Source organism: Meleagris gallopavo, chromosome Z, assembly GCF_905368555.1.
Source record: "Meleagris gallopavo chromosome Z, MGAL_WU_HG_1.1, whole genome shotgun sequence".
In the NCBI taxonomy this organism is placed as follows: domain Eukaryota; kingdom Metazoa; phylum Chordata; class Aves; order Galliformes; family Phasianidae; genus Meleagris; species Meleagris gallopavo.
Window position 1 is genome coordinate 22875707 of NC_139435.1, and position 15127 is coordinate 22890833.

At 37.7% G+C, this 15127-nt stretch overlaps 1 protein-coding gene across 6 annotated transcripts in view; it reads left to right on the forward strand.

The window, feature by feature from the left end:
- Nucleotides 1-15127, forward strand: part of LHFPL2 (LHFPL tetraspan subfamily member 2) — a 124665-nt gene that overhangs the window by 40580 nt on the left and 68958 nt on the right. Inside the window, exon 1 of one of the 6 annotated variants that reach the window (XM_085214513.1) lies at nucleotides 10186-10205. The exons of the other annotated variants lie outside the window; for them this stretch is intronic. The gene's annotated coding sequence lies outside the window, so the exon portion shown is untranslated. Of the gene's footprint in view, nucleotides 1-10185; nucleotides 10206-15127 lie in introns of those variants that run through there. 6 annotated transcript variants of the gene reach the window in all.

The window sequence follows — 15127 nt, forward strand, 5'->3', positions numbered from 1 at the left end:
AGAAACCTGGCAGTCTAAGCGTACATCTTTCTTGCCCATCAGCTGACAATATGTCTTTGATTTCATCACATATTGGGTTTCATAAATCCCCTTTTGTCTGTACTGTGCCTTTTTGGCCCTGCACAGAGAATTGAGGGTAATTTGCCATTCAGAAGTGGAAAGGACAGTGTGTTGTCTGGGTTTGTGGAAGGTTTTCAATGTATAGTAATGCTGTTCAGAGTGGGGAATAAAGTGAGAAGTGAGGAGAGCGAAGAGCTGGGCACAGTAGCTCTGCTGAACATATCATAGAATCACAGACTGGCCAGGGTTGAAAAGGACCACAGTGATCATCAAGTTTCAACCCCCCAGCTATGTGCAGGGTCACCAACCAGCAGACCAGGCTGCCCAGAGCCACATCCAGCGTGGCCTTGAATGCTTCCAGGGATGGGGCATCCACAACCTCCTTGGGCATCCTGTTCCAGTGTGTCACCACCCTCTGAGTGGAAAACTTCCTCCTAATATCCTAGTATCTTTCTCCCCTTAGTTTAAAACCACTCCCCCTTGTCCTATCACTATCCACCCTTGTGAACAATTGTTCCCCTTCCTGTTTATAAGCTCCTTTCAGATATTGAAAGGCTACAATGAGGTCTCCCCAGAGCCTTCACTTCTCCAAGCTAAAGAAGCCCAGTTCCCTCAACCTTTCCTCATAGGAGAGGTGCTCCAGCCCTCTGATCATCTTAGTGGCCCTCCTCTGGACCCGCTCCAAGAGCTCCACATCCTTCCTGTACTGGGGGCCCCAGGCCTGGACGCAGTACTGCAGATGGGGCCTCATAAGAGCTGAGTAAAGGGGGGCAATCACCTCCCTCTCCCTGCTGGCCACCCCTTTTTTAATGTAGTCCAGAACACAGAACACAGTTGGCCTTCCAGGCTGCAAACGCACACTGCGTGAGTTGGATGGATGTAGAGGTTCAACAGTGAGGATAGTGAGACCGGGGTCCATGTGGCCCATCAAGGGAAAACATCCCAGTCCTGTTTAGTTGCTCATTTCTATATTAGGAGGAAACTGTTATCTAGTGATTTCATGGAATAATGAGTGTGTTTCAAAAAAGTCTCTAAAGCATTTTGTCAGAAGTCTTGATAAACTGCAAGGCACAAATGTGACAAAAATAAGCATCATTAGTAGCAGAGCTCATGGAGTTACTTTAATTAGTTTTCCATAGATGAGGAACTCTTTGCCATGTAAGGATTTATTTTAGATGCAAATTTTCCATTAGCAGCCAAACACACTATAAATTTCAATTAAAATTTGGGCTTTACTCCTCCAAAAGTTGTCAAAATATGACTCTTTTTGTTTGATTTCCTTACATATCGTGTCAGGAACCTCTAGAAATTATAATGTTTGCATGGATGATTGGGTTGTCCTTGCTATCTGCTATCTTATGTGAGGAATACTACACATGTGCAGTTTACATCTCTATACCAGAAGTTACAAGTTTGTACTAAACCATGCTGTTCTCTTCTAGGTATTATTTGGAGCTACATGCCATGCAGAATTTTAAAAGGGAACAAGCAAAATTCCACGGAAGTGGAATAAAGACTTGGTCAGCAGGTGAAAGGGAGGGTCAGTATCTGTGAAATATGAAATACTGAACTTGAAATTCAGGGGAAATATTTGATGGGTGTTTCCTCTGCATGTTACAGAAGCTGAAAATGGTCACAAGTTTTGGCATGTAGACTAATGCTTTCTAACCCAGTGGTCATAAATGATGAAACATGGCTTTCAAAACAGTGCAAATGACTGAACTTGTAGTATTAACTAATAACTCACCATGTTTAAGTTAGACTGTTACAATCCCTTTGTGCTTTTCTGCTTTAAATCGTAAAATATCTCTTTTCCTTACAAACTGAGAATTCTGACTGGTAAGGTTTATAAGCCCAGTAGATCAAATTTAGATTAGTATTAAAACTGTAATTAAATATTTTTATTGCTTGAAAATTGAATTGTTCTGTAGCAATTGGTAAAAGCTAAAAGTTATGCTGCTGACACCAGCAGGAGCATTTGAATTAAGCCAGTACTTAGAACTTTTAACAGTTTTAATTTGAATGTATACTATCTTTGTTGTTACCATAATGTTTTTTTTCTTTTGTAGCCATATAAGTTCTTATTATAATTTCATATTTTCTTTGCTGTCATAAAATATCAGTCAAAGAACAGTGCCTTGGATCTGGGGGTTTCTTTGTTTCTAGGCATTGTTCCAAAGTACACAGCTGAAGTGCCTTATAGGTCTTGTTTAGAGCAGGGCTTCTAATACACAGATCACCACTGAGTGCTTTTGATACAATTTTACAAACACTTAGTTCTTGATCTTTATTTCCAGCTCAACCTGACATTTTAGTGGTGGCGTATGACAGTTAAAGATGTGTGACCATCCTGCACGCGGTAGTTTGAAGAGGAAGAGGGAACTTCTCCATTTCTTCTGTGCATGTGGTACTTTTGGAGAAGTCTGACAATGAGGGAAGAGGACTGGAGAGTTAATTGTATTAGAATACTCAGGAGGTCATCTTGCTACAAGGAATGTGAAGCTCAGAGCGTCAGCTGGGCTATCTGTATGCCCGTGACTGAAGTTTATGATGCATGATAGATGCCTCTAGGCAGAGAGTGAGCAGCCAGCTTTTCATTAATTTGTAACAGAGAGACTGGTGGGAACGTTGATCCATGCGGTGGAGAGCCTGTAGTGAATTCCTTCAGCATAAGAAAGCTAAAAATAATTCTCTAGAAACTGTAGGCTTTAGCCAGACTCTTTGTTTTCTGAACATCCATTTGAAGAGAGGATCCTGATGAAAGTAATTTACAATTACAATTTCATTGTAATCTTGAAACAATATATTTTAGAAAAGATTTTAAATTGGTCGATAATGCTTATACATGCAGTATGCCTGAAATGATTTGGAGAATTTGTCTGTGTGCAATTTATGGATTCTCTAAGTAAACTTGGGCTGTTTGTAAGCTCTCCATACTCCTGTAACTGCATTCCCACATGAGGATGCTGCGAGGGGGCTGGGGTGGCTGATCCAACCCATCTGTCGGAATGGATGGGCTGCTGGATCCTGCAGCTCCCAAAGGCAGAGCTGAGGAAGAAGATAATAAAAGCCAGTTTTCCTCAGCTGCTCTGTGGAAGGGAAAAATTTCAAGAAATCTTAATTTCCACGGGAAAGGGAACAAAGATAAGAGACCTTGGCACAGTCCTTTGAAAGTAGGGAGATATGGGTACCCGCCAGCATGGGGAGAGAAGACCAAAAGCTGAGAGCAAAGTTGTAAAATGCTGGATGAGGCTGTGCTTGTGTGTTTCAGCAGCAGCATGTCCCTGAGGAGTAAACTGTAAGCTCTAAGGGTGAGAAAAAACCTACTCCTCTTCAGAGAAGCTACTTACCTCAGGTTGGTAAGGATGCCCCCACTGGAGCCATCTCCTGCAGATAAATGGCCACTCTCTCATTTATTTATTTATTTTTTCCTTTCCCCAAAGGAAGCTAGAAAAGCAAAACAAAAGAAAACAACAACCAAAAAAACAACCAACCAACCAAAAAACAAACAATCAAACCCCAAGCCTTGAATTATCGGAGTGTTGAGATTTCTCTTGTTGCCTGCGTGACAGATAAATTGTTGTTCTTCGTGCACGAGCACTCCAACCATGTGCTTTTCTGTCTTTGCTGAGAGGTGGCTAAGATTGTCCCATCTCTACTGTCTGGAAGTGCCAGGCCTGTTAGGTCACTGGCACAGGGCAACCCAGTATGGTCCCCCAGAAGTCATGGCACCATGCTGCAGGGTATGCAGCCTTCTGTGCAGTATGGAATAGGATCCAGCATTGGAACTAAGATCTCAGTGTTCAGGGAGAAGAGCATTGAGATCTCATCACTACTCTGGAGACTCTTCTTGTGTCCTTCGAAAGAAGATTTGAAATTGCTTCAGTGGCTGACTGGGATTGATTCAATGGATGTGGTATTGCTTGTGCATCTATGAGTTGAAGAAGGAAGAAAATGAAAATAGTTGGTGTTTGTTTAAACAGCACAACCCATGAAATGAGCACATATCTGAAGGTTCAGCCAGATAGGCCTTCTGGATGTACAAGTCTGTGAATAAAGCTTCTGTCACTCATTTGGATGAGTGAATTTAGTGGGGGCTTTTTGGTAATACTTAGAAATAAGAAAGGTACATTTATCAAATGGAAATCCAGCTAACATGTGGAACCAGGAAAACGTAGAGCTGCCCTTTTGACTCAATAAAGGAATGTATTTGTTTTGTAAAATGAGTTAGGATAGTTGAACTTAAAAGCTGTTTGGGGCAATGTAAACATATTACTTACCCAAAACACTTAAGCAAAGGAAGCGTGTCCTTCATGCTTTCTGTTAGGAATTAGTGTTTTGCTTTAAGAGCTAGTAATTTACACAGCCTATAAATAAGTAATGTAATTTCTAAGAGACAAAATATATTATTTTTCATTCCTCTTCTAGGGATTGGACAATCTCTTTGCTGTGCATAGCTGCATTAGGAAAGAGAGCTGTAGTCAGCAATATTCTGAAGTACTAGAAGGAATTCTGTGCTTTCTTGAATTGGGGCAAAGGCCTTAAATAATAATACAACAGATATTTATGTTAATGCTGATGTTAAAGTCAAATTTGATCACTCCATAAATATGAAATTGAAAGTTGCTGTGGAATTTTATTGTTTCCTTTGTTCTGTTTCTTTTGTGTAGAAATATTGGAATTCTGGCCACATTGTTGGCCTCACAGTTTACCTGCACAGGTCTCAAAGGTTTTCTGTTTTTCAGCTGACATTATAAAGGATAATTATCTTTTTCTGTTGAGTTTTATAACAAAGGCTTTTGTTTTAGTATGTAGATGAAAGCATTGTTTGTTTTATATAGAAATTAACAAAACTGGGAATTGGAGAAAGATGACTGCTCCTTTGTTATCTTCATGAGTAATTGTAACATCTATCTGTAGTTTTGTTTGTTTTTTTTTGCTTACTACTTTAGCTTTTCTGTTAATTTGATTAAGTATTAATGCACAGCACTTCCACTTCAGATCACCTGTGTTACAAATGGAAAAAATATCAATCCAAAGTTAATGTTTAAAAGAAGTTTGGAACAAGGTTGTTCTTCCATGTGGGCAGAATGATGTCCAATGTATCACTAGCAGCCTAACGAGTTTCCCCGAGATTGCTGCTGAGAAGCATTTTGGCTTTATTCCTTGTCCTGTCTCCACTGCATTGAGTGTGAAGACCCAGGGCGGCATTCAGTTTGAATATGTTCCATGATTACAGAGCATGCACTTAAAGCAATGCAGTTCATTTTTTCACTTCAGCTGTTTTTGTCTTAGTAGTCAGTTGTATGAATATGTAGATCTTTAAACAAAACTTTGAAATGTTCTCAGTAGGCAAGACTTTGCTTTTCAAACTTTGAGAACCTGGCGATGAAATCTTTGGTGAAGCCTGTGATTAAAAAAGTCAGACACACAGTAGTAAGGTTCTTGAATGTTAATCATTTAATTTTTCAGTAGTAGATAGTTAATAAGATTAACTAAGGTAAGTTAAAGCTTTAAAGAAACTAAAATCAATTCACGAGTAAGAGTTCTGCTACTGCAAAACTATGGTGAACATCAAAACTATGAAGACTAATTTTAATGATGAAGATGCTCTTTGTATTCAACCTTTTGTTCAATAGCAGCAGCAACCTCTCAATTTCATTCTTGCTAGCTGGAAGCTGTTACATTAGACATGAAGCTTTGAGAGCCAAGCTTGGTATGTGCTGCCATCCTAAACAATCTGTCTTGAGGTTGGCAGCAAGTACTTGGAAACTGAATGGATAATTTTAGTGAGCTTTTATCCTTACAAATAGGCCTGGAAAAAGTACTGAATCTTGATTCCCCCTTGAAAGGGAAGGGAAGGAAAAAAGAAAAAAAAAAGAGTAAGAGCTAGTCAGGAGTTAAATGTGAGGTCTCAAAACCCAAATGTAGACTGGGAATGTTCAGAATCGCAAATCTGTGTATTCTCTACCCAGAAGCAGGTTTTCCTTCGTGTGTGGATGTCAAGAGCCAGATGTTTATTTCCTGAGGGTCTGGACTCAACTGCTGCTGGGGGAGTTCAGGCTTCTAGCCCAAAGAAGGGAATCTATGCTGCAGAAACCACACACAGCTCCTGCCCTACTGGAGAAGTCAGTGCCCAGATGAGGAGTGTGCATTTCTAAGTCCGTCCATCTTCCAGAGGCTCTTTCAGCTATCATTGTCCTAGCCAAGACCACACAGAAAGTGTTTTTCATTGGTCCTCTACAAGGCTGTTTTTGCAGATAGGATTTATCTTTCTGTGCAGCAGGGTGGCTGCGTCGGTTAGTCAGTACTGGCTGCCTTTGATTTGGTGGGAGAAGCAGCCATGTCCACATCTACAGCCATGAGCAGGTGCCTGTAAGAAGAGGGCAATGGTGCTGCCTTGTAATCTGTATTTCATCTGGATATGTTTGAAAAATGAGGGGGGAAAGGTGAAGAAAACATTAATTCTGAGTGCAGATTCTGAATTTATTTGTATCACATCTTAGTACATAGTAGTTAAAAGCTACCCACTTTGTTACAGGATACAGTAAGGGTGGGCTGCAGAAGTTCAGGTGAATATTGTGTTGACCCTGCAGGCGGCAGGGGGGTTGGAGCGTGATGATCCTTGAGGTCCCTTCCAATCCAAGCTGTTCTATCATTCTATCTCAAAGGAAGGTTTCAGAAGCATTGAGTCACTACCTGTGAAGCAAGGGCAAATGTCTCTCATCTGTTTGAAACAATGGGACTCTGGCAGCTTATATGAAATAAACATTGTAGGTAGATTCCACCATACATCAAAATATGGATTAGTTTTCCAGGAATATAATGGAAAAGCTGACTTCAAACCAGTTTATTGACAGTGCTGTGACCTTGGTGAATGATGATGCACCAGCATGCGGTGTTCAAATGTTTGGTTGTTCAGACCTTTCCTTCACCTGAAGTATTACAACACACATCTGTTCAGGTTAGGTTTTGGAAACTGAAGTCTTGCATTCAAGTCTCAGCAAGACAGTGTATAAACTTTGACTTGATTAGTATCTGAACTGGTTTCAAACAAAGTGAGAGTCAAAATGCTAAAACAGTAGACTCTGTCCAACGGATTGTGGATTCTCTGCAGCACAGCTAACTGTGACTTAGAGACTCATCTTTTCATGTTATCTGACTCTATGAGGTAAGGATGTGTTTTTTCAATGGTGACTTGCCTCTCAGTCTGTAGGGGTGGTTTGTCACCATCCAGCTTATGTGAGGAGTGTGGAGGAGCTCAGTAGTCCCTGCAGCAAGCTGGTGGCAGTGGCATGTGGCTCCTGAGGGCTGTTTCTGCCAGGTGATCTGTTGTAGCCATGCGTTCATGAGGTATTCAGTGTTAATAAATGCAAAATAAAAATCAAAGTTCATGATTTTAATATGGGATAGCTAAACTGAACATGCACAGAAGAAAAAAAGAAGTTATAACAGCTTCTTGAAATGTGGAAATGCTTCAAATTGCATGTATGGTTCATAGCACTGATTTGTTTGTATTGAAAATTCCAAAATGGTAGCTTGTTAGGTAAAAGCAAACTGTTTAGACTGTAGGAGTAATAACTTGTTGTAGAAATAGAGGCTTTTGGAGTATTGTTGAACTTGAGAACACACTTCATAGAAGTACAGTAATTTATAATCTGATACAAGAGGTTACTTCACAGCATCCCTGAATGGCTGAGTCTAGAAGGAACCTCTGGAAGTCACCTTCTCCAAAGCCCTACTTGAGCAGACACACTCGAGCATGTTGCCCAGTTCACATTCACACCTGAGAGCAGTGGTACAAGTGCTTGAAATGACAGAAATTAAGAGTATCTATTACTGCAGTTCTTTTTTTTTGTGCAGTTAGGTTTTTAGTTAATCATTAGGAATTTTTCCTAAGTATATTTATGAGTATATTCTCCCTGTCAAAGCTGATAGCGTGAGGGGGTATTTTTAACAACTCAGAAGGCAGCTACTAAATACATAGTGACTTAACTGTTAAAAACATCCTGTGGAGGGCAGGAGTGTTGGACTAGATGATTTTAAGAGTCCCTTCCAAACCCTACAATTCTGTGATTGTGTGACTTGTCGTACATGGAAACTGGAATGTTGTACCCATATATACAATACTAATTGTGCTTTGCTGCCTGGTCTTTGTTTCCAGGAAGCTGGAAAAATCTTCCTGAGCATTCAGTGATCATATAGTATCTATACTGCCTATGACTGTCTCTCACCATATTTGGTGGATGTGTTAATGGATGACATTTCAAGTTTCAAAAAAACTGAAGATGCCATTTTGCATGAGCATGCAATTTAAAAAAGACAATAGAATTAGTCACAAAACACTCTATTCTCAAATAGCTAAATGCAGAATAACTTGCTTTGCTGACACCTATATTGGGTGGGATAATAAAAGTAGAAGTATAGATGAGCATTTTTCTGATGCAAACATACAAATGTGATAGGATAGCATTTCCTTTTGTCGTAAGTATCTGTTTCACCTTTTATTTAGAAAAGGGGGATCTGTTCAGCTTTGCACGTGGACAATCCTTTGAGCTGAAACTTCTTTCTGTTTTTCTGTGTTGAGATGTTGATGCAGAGCAAGATTTGGTTCCAAGCTGCTTTCTTCTTTTAAAGTGGAAAAACAGTCTCTTCATGCTTCTTAGTTCTCGTTTTGTTTTACTTCCACCTTAATTTTCTGGTGTTGCTTTATGTTCTTCCCTACTTTTTTTTTTTTTCATAGAAGGCATTAAATACGTGCTCTGATCTTTTTAAGAAGGCATGAAGAGACTCAGTTGGGATTTCCTTTCTGTCTCATTATGTTAAAATCAATTGGCATGTTATAGTGTTCTTCCTCCCTCCCCCACTGCTGGAAATGAGTGGATTCATCTAGCTCCAAATTGCTGCATGGAAACCCTTTGCTTTAAGTCAAAAAAGTTAGTGCAAGTCTGTGAATCATTTCATGAAAATACTGCATAGAGTTTCAGGTTTCAGGTCCCTGCTGATGCATTAAATTCTTCATGGTATTGGCAGGGGAGAAGGAGGGAACCTTTCTTTAGCTGGATAAATAGGAGAAGTGTCAACTCCAGATGCCTTGAGAGACTCCAGGCAGGCTTTTGGTGCAATTACAGAGGTACAAAGGGATGGGACCTGTGGGACTGCTACGTGTATTGAATTTTGTTTAGTGTTTTGGTCACCCCCGCAGGAAAAGTCAGTCCTATGTGAATTTATAAGCTCAAAATTTTGGGGTACGAGTATGCGGATGTAGTATTTTTTGAATATGTACATATAAGTGCATGTGAATGCTGAAGTTTTTAGGAAATGCTATTGGCAGAAGATACTCAAACTGAAAAAATCAAACGTGTGTCTTCCACGGCATATAATGCATGGGAAGAAAGTTGGGAAAACTTTGGTGCTGTTCCAGCATCGGTGGCATTGAAGGTGTGGGAGGGAGTTTTCTTTGTTCACACTGTCTTTTTCTGCAACCTTAAATCCAATGGAAAAGTATGACTCGGTCACTAATATCTACAGCTGTGTGTATTAGAGTTGGGGTGATACATGATTGGCTATTGATGGGTGTAATAATCATGCCTGCATAGCCTGTCAAATTTTGATGTATAAATAAAGGCATTTGTAGTATTTTATTCCTTGATAAAACAATACTGCTTATCCTTTCAGTATTTCAATGGCTTTAATACAGATTTGATAGGAAGATTTCCTTCAAAGCACGGTACTGTTTTGTCACATGCTCTGTATCTTTATGGCATTCTTAAGATTCATAATGAAATTGAAAATACATAATTATCATCTGCAGCATGTTCTTTGTATATCTTCAGACTTATGGAGTGGGTTATCATACACATATGTAGTAAAAGTTCTGTTTAATTAATGTCAGATAATAATTTTGCTTAGTAGAGTTTTTTTTAAAAACTGAGTAGTTTATTTTGCTGTAGAAGACAGACTTTCTGCCTTCTCTGAAGAGCATCTTTTTCACATTATAAGCATTCTATTAGTTGATCTTTTTTTTTTCTTCTGTACCTTTCTTACTTTCCTCCTTCAGGAAGCCCACCTGATTCTCAAACATGTTTTTGATCTGTTTCATCTGAGGTGATGTGGTATTTCAGAAATGGCTACCTGTCAGAACTGTGAGTTTTAACTTTGTTTCCACTATTGCCAGTATCATCAAAGAAAAAAAGAAAAAAAAAAAACAATATAAAAAATGAAAATAAATACTTTCTTAATCTTACAGTGGGAATTTTTGTAGGTTTTTTTTTTTAGATTTTCTGGTTTGTTTAGCCTCTATTGCCATTTCTATTCCTAATGAGCGTGGAGAAGAGTTTGAAAACACTTCTCAGAGTGTGGGCCAATCATGTATCTCTGACATACGCTGTTTTAAAAAATCACCAAGTGTCAGGGAGTTCACAATAAAATTGCAGGAGTTGGAAGATGTATTTGTTTCTTTAACTGACTCATCAGTTTGCTGTGACTGAACTGAAATTTTAGCCATTCTTTGACGTGGCCTCATAGACGACTAGCTGTTACCTCAAGCTCAACCCTCACTGTGTATTTCTTCCTGAATCACTGCAGTTAACATCACCTTTGCACTTCTTATAGATACTGTTCAAGGTCCAAGATAATGTCCTAAGGCCCTAATTAAACAAAAGTAGGCCAAGGGTTGTTTAGCCCAGTACAGGTATGACGGTAGCCAGTGGCCTAGGGGACAGCTCTCATAGTCTCCGCTGCTCTGCTCCTTTAGGGTACAGTGATTCAAAGGAGGCAGGATTTGTGTTTAATAGCTTTTAGTAGACCTTTCTGTCATTAACTTGTTCAGTTATTAAGCAAATCAGAAAGTTAGCAGCTGACTGCATCTTACATGGAAGAAGTGCTTTCTTGAACCTTGAATGTAAATTCCCCAATGCCCTTTGATGCTGTCTGCACTTCCATTAGCTGATACAGTGAAGAGTTCTTATCTACACTTCTGTGCTTATCAGTGTTCTATGAAGATCTAAAGAAATCATATCCTTCACTTAAGCGTTGATCTTTTCACAAGATGCTGACTCTTACACTGTGTTAGCCTGGAATGTTCTCTCTTACAGCTGGGGAGCTCCATGAAGAAACCATCTATTTTCTGTGTTGGAGCTTTTGCCACTTATACATGGGTGTTTTTTTTAAGTTAACTTACTGATCACTTCATGGGTAAATTTAGTGGGACATGAAACAAAGACTATTAGGAACAAAAGTTCTGTGTTTTTTTCTTCTTTTTTCTTTCCTTTTTTTTAGTTACAGGGAATTGAGAATGGCTTCTCAAGCATATTAATGATTTCCATCTGAGAACTTTTTTTTTTAAATCTTAGTAAAGAAACAAAAATATTCAGCAAAAATCTTCTTAGATTCTGGTGTTTTCCCTTTACGCTTTGGATACTATTACACATGCTTATGATTATCCTCTCTGCAAACAATTGTCAGAAAAATTCATCTGTTTTCCAAGTCCCACAGAAGAACAGATGTGGAATTAAGTTTCAAACAATGTACTCTTAATCATTTACATGTGGACACAAAATGAACTGGAGCTAAGTGGGAACTGAATTGGTGCTTTGTTAGTTGAACATGGAGTGGACAATTTGCATTTTTCTTTGGGTTCTGTTTCTGAACAGTCCTTTGAAAAGAGTGCTAATAAATGAACAAGAAAAGTATCTACTTTAGATATAGTTCTTTCTAAAGAGCCAAAACCTCTGGGAACCACCTGAGTTGATCTGGAGTATATTATGCTTCTGAATATGAAAGAGATATTGTGTGTATATGTATAGTTTTCTTCCTTTATTTCAGAACTCTTTTGATGAAGCAAAGGATATTGGGAAGTAAAGTAGCTGCATATCATTTGTGTGCTTTCAAAAGCAATGATTTAAAGCAGCTAGTTCTGTCTGTTAAGTGGTTTTGAATCAATTGCTGGAATACCATAAGAAAGCAATTATGTAAGAAAATGTATTCATGTTGTGTTTTGAAACTTGTTCTGCACTGGAAAAATCACTTAAAATGATACATAGCACATAGAAATACTTTGGAAGGCTAGTAACTAGGGAGAGAGAGTTAGTATTTAGGGACTCAGAATTACGGCTTCAAGCTTTACAGAATTATGGATTTGAACCAGTATACTGGCCAACCAGTAAGACTTAAGGAACTCCCTCATTCTTGTTCTTGGGATGAATTTGCTCATGTGTTTATAGTTGGTATGAAAGGTCATTGACAATGGACTGGAATATTGACAGGAAGGTTCAATCTCTACTGCCATACCACCTTCCTCTAACATTGTGGACCATCTGTATATATATGTATATGTATGTGTATGTGTGTATGTATGTATGTATGTGTATGTCTGATATATCTTATGACTCATACATACATATCTTGAAAAAAAACTACCTACTGCAACTTAGAAGTAGGAATGTTCATTTTCAGTTGATACAGAATTTAAACTATTCTTAACATGTATAACTTTTTACATGGAAGATTTTTTTTTTCAGTTTGGAAATAACTTACCATCATGAAACTGCAAATAAAAAGGGAAAGAAGTAGTAACAAATTTGTTGCTTCTTGGATTTTGACAAGCTCAACTGAATAGACAATATTCAATAGACAAGAAATCTCTTATTTCAGGATTTGATACTGATTTATTTAAAGTTGTTCAACTCCTTTAGGAATTCTAAAATTAGCCTTGTAGTATCATGTTGAAGGGTTGAAAGAGCTGTGAATTCAGTTGTAGATTTTCTTGGCCCCCAAAACTGGAGTAGGCCATCGTAGATCAGTAGTGATGCATTTTTCTGCCTTCCTTGGAGTAGAAATGGGAACCCACCATCTTACTGCCTTGTTGACTGATCCTTGTCATCTTGCACATTCATTGTTATGTTTCTGTTAAGGAGGAAATGGCCAGTGTAAATTAAAATGTTAGCTGCTAATAAAATAGCAAAATGTAATGTTTTGAGACATTAAGAAAAGAAACTTTCAGAAATGTTTGTTAATGTTCAAGAAAAGTGTTGTCTCTTAAATTGGCTGCTAGAGAGATCCTTAAAAAAAAAACAACAACCTATTGAATGGATTTTATAAGGCTGTTTTGCTTGAGCTCTGTGAAGGGACCAATTTCTTTTTTTTCTTCTTTGTTTTTGGAGAGGTCTGGTTGACGTTAAGTTTTCCATGTTTTGCTTAAAAATATTTTTTTTTCATGGATATTACTTTGTTTATACACCTCACAGAAGAAAAAAGAGCTAATAACATTCAAAATAAACATCTTTATACCATCATTCTTTGTTTTTTAGCCTTGGTCTAGAATGATATAAATGACTAAGTATTTCATGTTCTTTAAATAAAATTGTGAATTTTGTCAGTGACTTAGTAAACACGATTGTCAGCTGCCTTTGAGAATTAAAATCACGAGGCGGAGTTCCATAATCTTACAGAGCTGGTAAAGTTCAAATTAAAAATTCCATATTTGATGTTTAATACTTTGAGGATATTTTAAATGGATTTGCAATGTATGTCTTGCTTTTAACAGTGGGTTTTGTTATGTTTTTAAGATATTAAGTACATAGTTGCTGAGAGGTAATTAATACTAAAATATTGTAAAAAAAAAAAAAAAAAAAGTACAGATTTTTGGATGAGAAGTCTTATGAGTTCCCTTGCTATTCTAGGCAATCAGACTGTATGAAATTCCTTTCCTCATGTCATCAGCCTGTGATATAAAACTTCTTAGGCTTCCTGCCTCCGCTTTTGTTTATAAGGCTGTTGCAGAATCTGGGCTTATCAAGTAATCTGCTAACATGCAACTTAGACATTCATAGTCAAGTTATTATTTTGTCTTGCTAAAAATGTTCACCTCTTCTTTCTTCTTACCACTTAGTCACTCACTGTAGGAAATAATTGCGTTTTGGTTTTAGCACCTTTTGTTTTTTGGTTTTTTTTTAGGTGAATGAAGGCAAAATTGCATTGCATCCTTCTCAGTTCTCCTTTCCCTTTATCACTACAACTTTTCTTGTCTGTTCCTAATCCAGCTTGGGTTTTTCCCATGCCCCTAGCTTACAGATACTAAGAGCCCTTCTGGCATTCAAGGTAAAATCTTGTAAGAATCTTCAGCAACTTAATACTGTCTATTGGGCCGGTGAAAATTTAAAAAAATATATTCTTAAAGCCTTTAGAATATTTTAAGATTACAGGGATGGGCTTCACAGCTGTATCTTTTATGAGGTAACAGACTAAACACTGTTATATTATTGTCTTCTTTGTGTGCATGAATATAGGTAGAGAAAATCCTTCACTTTAGACTATGTTCTTTAGATAGTTAAAATGGTAGAAACCTAGATGAATAGCATTTTATCAGTAGGAACTCATAACTCATCAAGAAGTTAGTTCTTGATTATATTGAGAAATGTATTTTAAAGAACAAAATAAAACTAATAGAATTTAAAGAACAATTTGAATATTTTTTGAGGATTTAAAGAATAATTAGAACTTAAGAAATGTGAGTTCTAACAGCCTTTAACGGGGATATTACCAGCTTCAGATAGTGTTTAAGCAAATTGGGTCCAAAGAAAGCCGAAAATGACAAAAACTAAAAAGACAAAGGTCTCTTTGTGGTGAACAAAACAAAGTTCTTGTATTTCTTACTTTCTAACCGCTTTCCACTGTACCTGGGACTGTTTATTCCATCAGCAAACTGAGTATTATTTTTAACTTTATTTTTTATTTTTTTAAATAACTTTATTTTTAACCAAGAAATGGTTACTCACTTACCTTTCTTTGGATGAGCATCAAAGAAATACCTCATCATGGGCTTCTAACTTTGTGTTAGAAAAGCAGATTAGATGGAGATGGCTTAGAAGTTCTTAGGTATCTGCAGAAATGGCAGGATGTTCTCCAGAGCTGGAATACTGGGCAGGCAAAACTTTAGTAAAGATCTTTGTTTTCATAACAAGTCTTTACTCAAAGGCACACAGAATCTTGCTCAAATCTCTTCTTTATTTATTCATTTTATATTGTGTCTGAGATATAAGCTGGAGAACAGTTGAAAATAAAGATG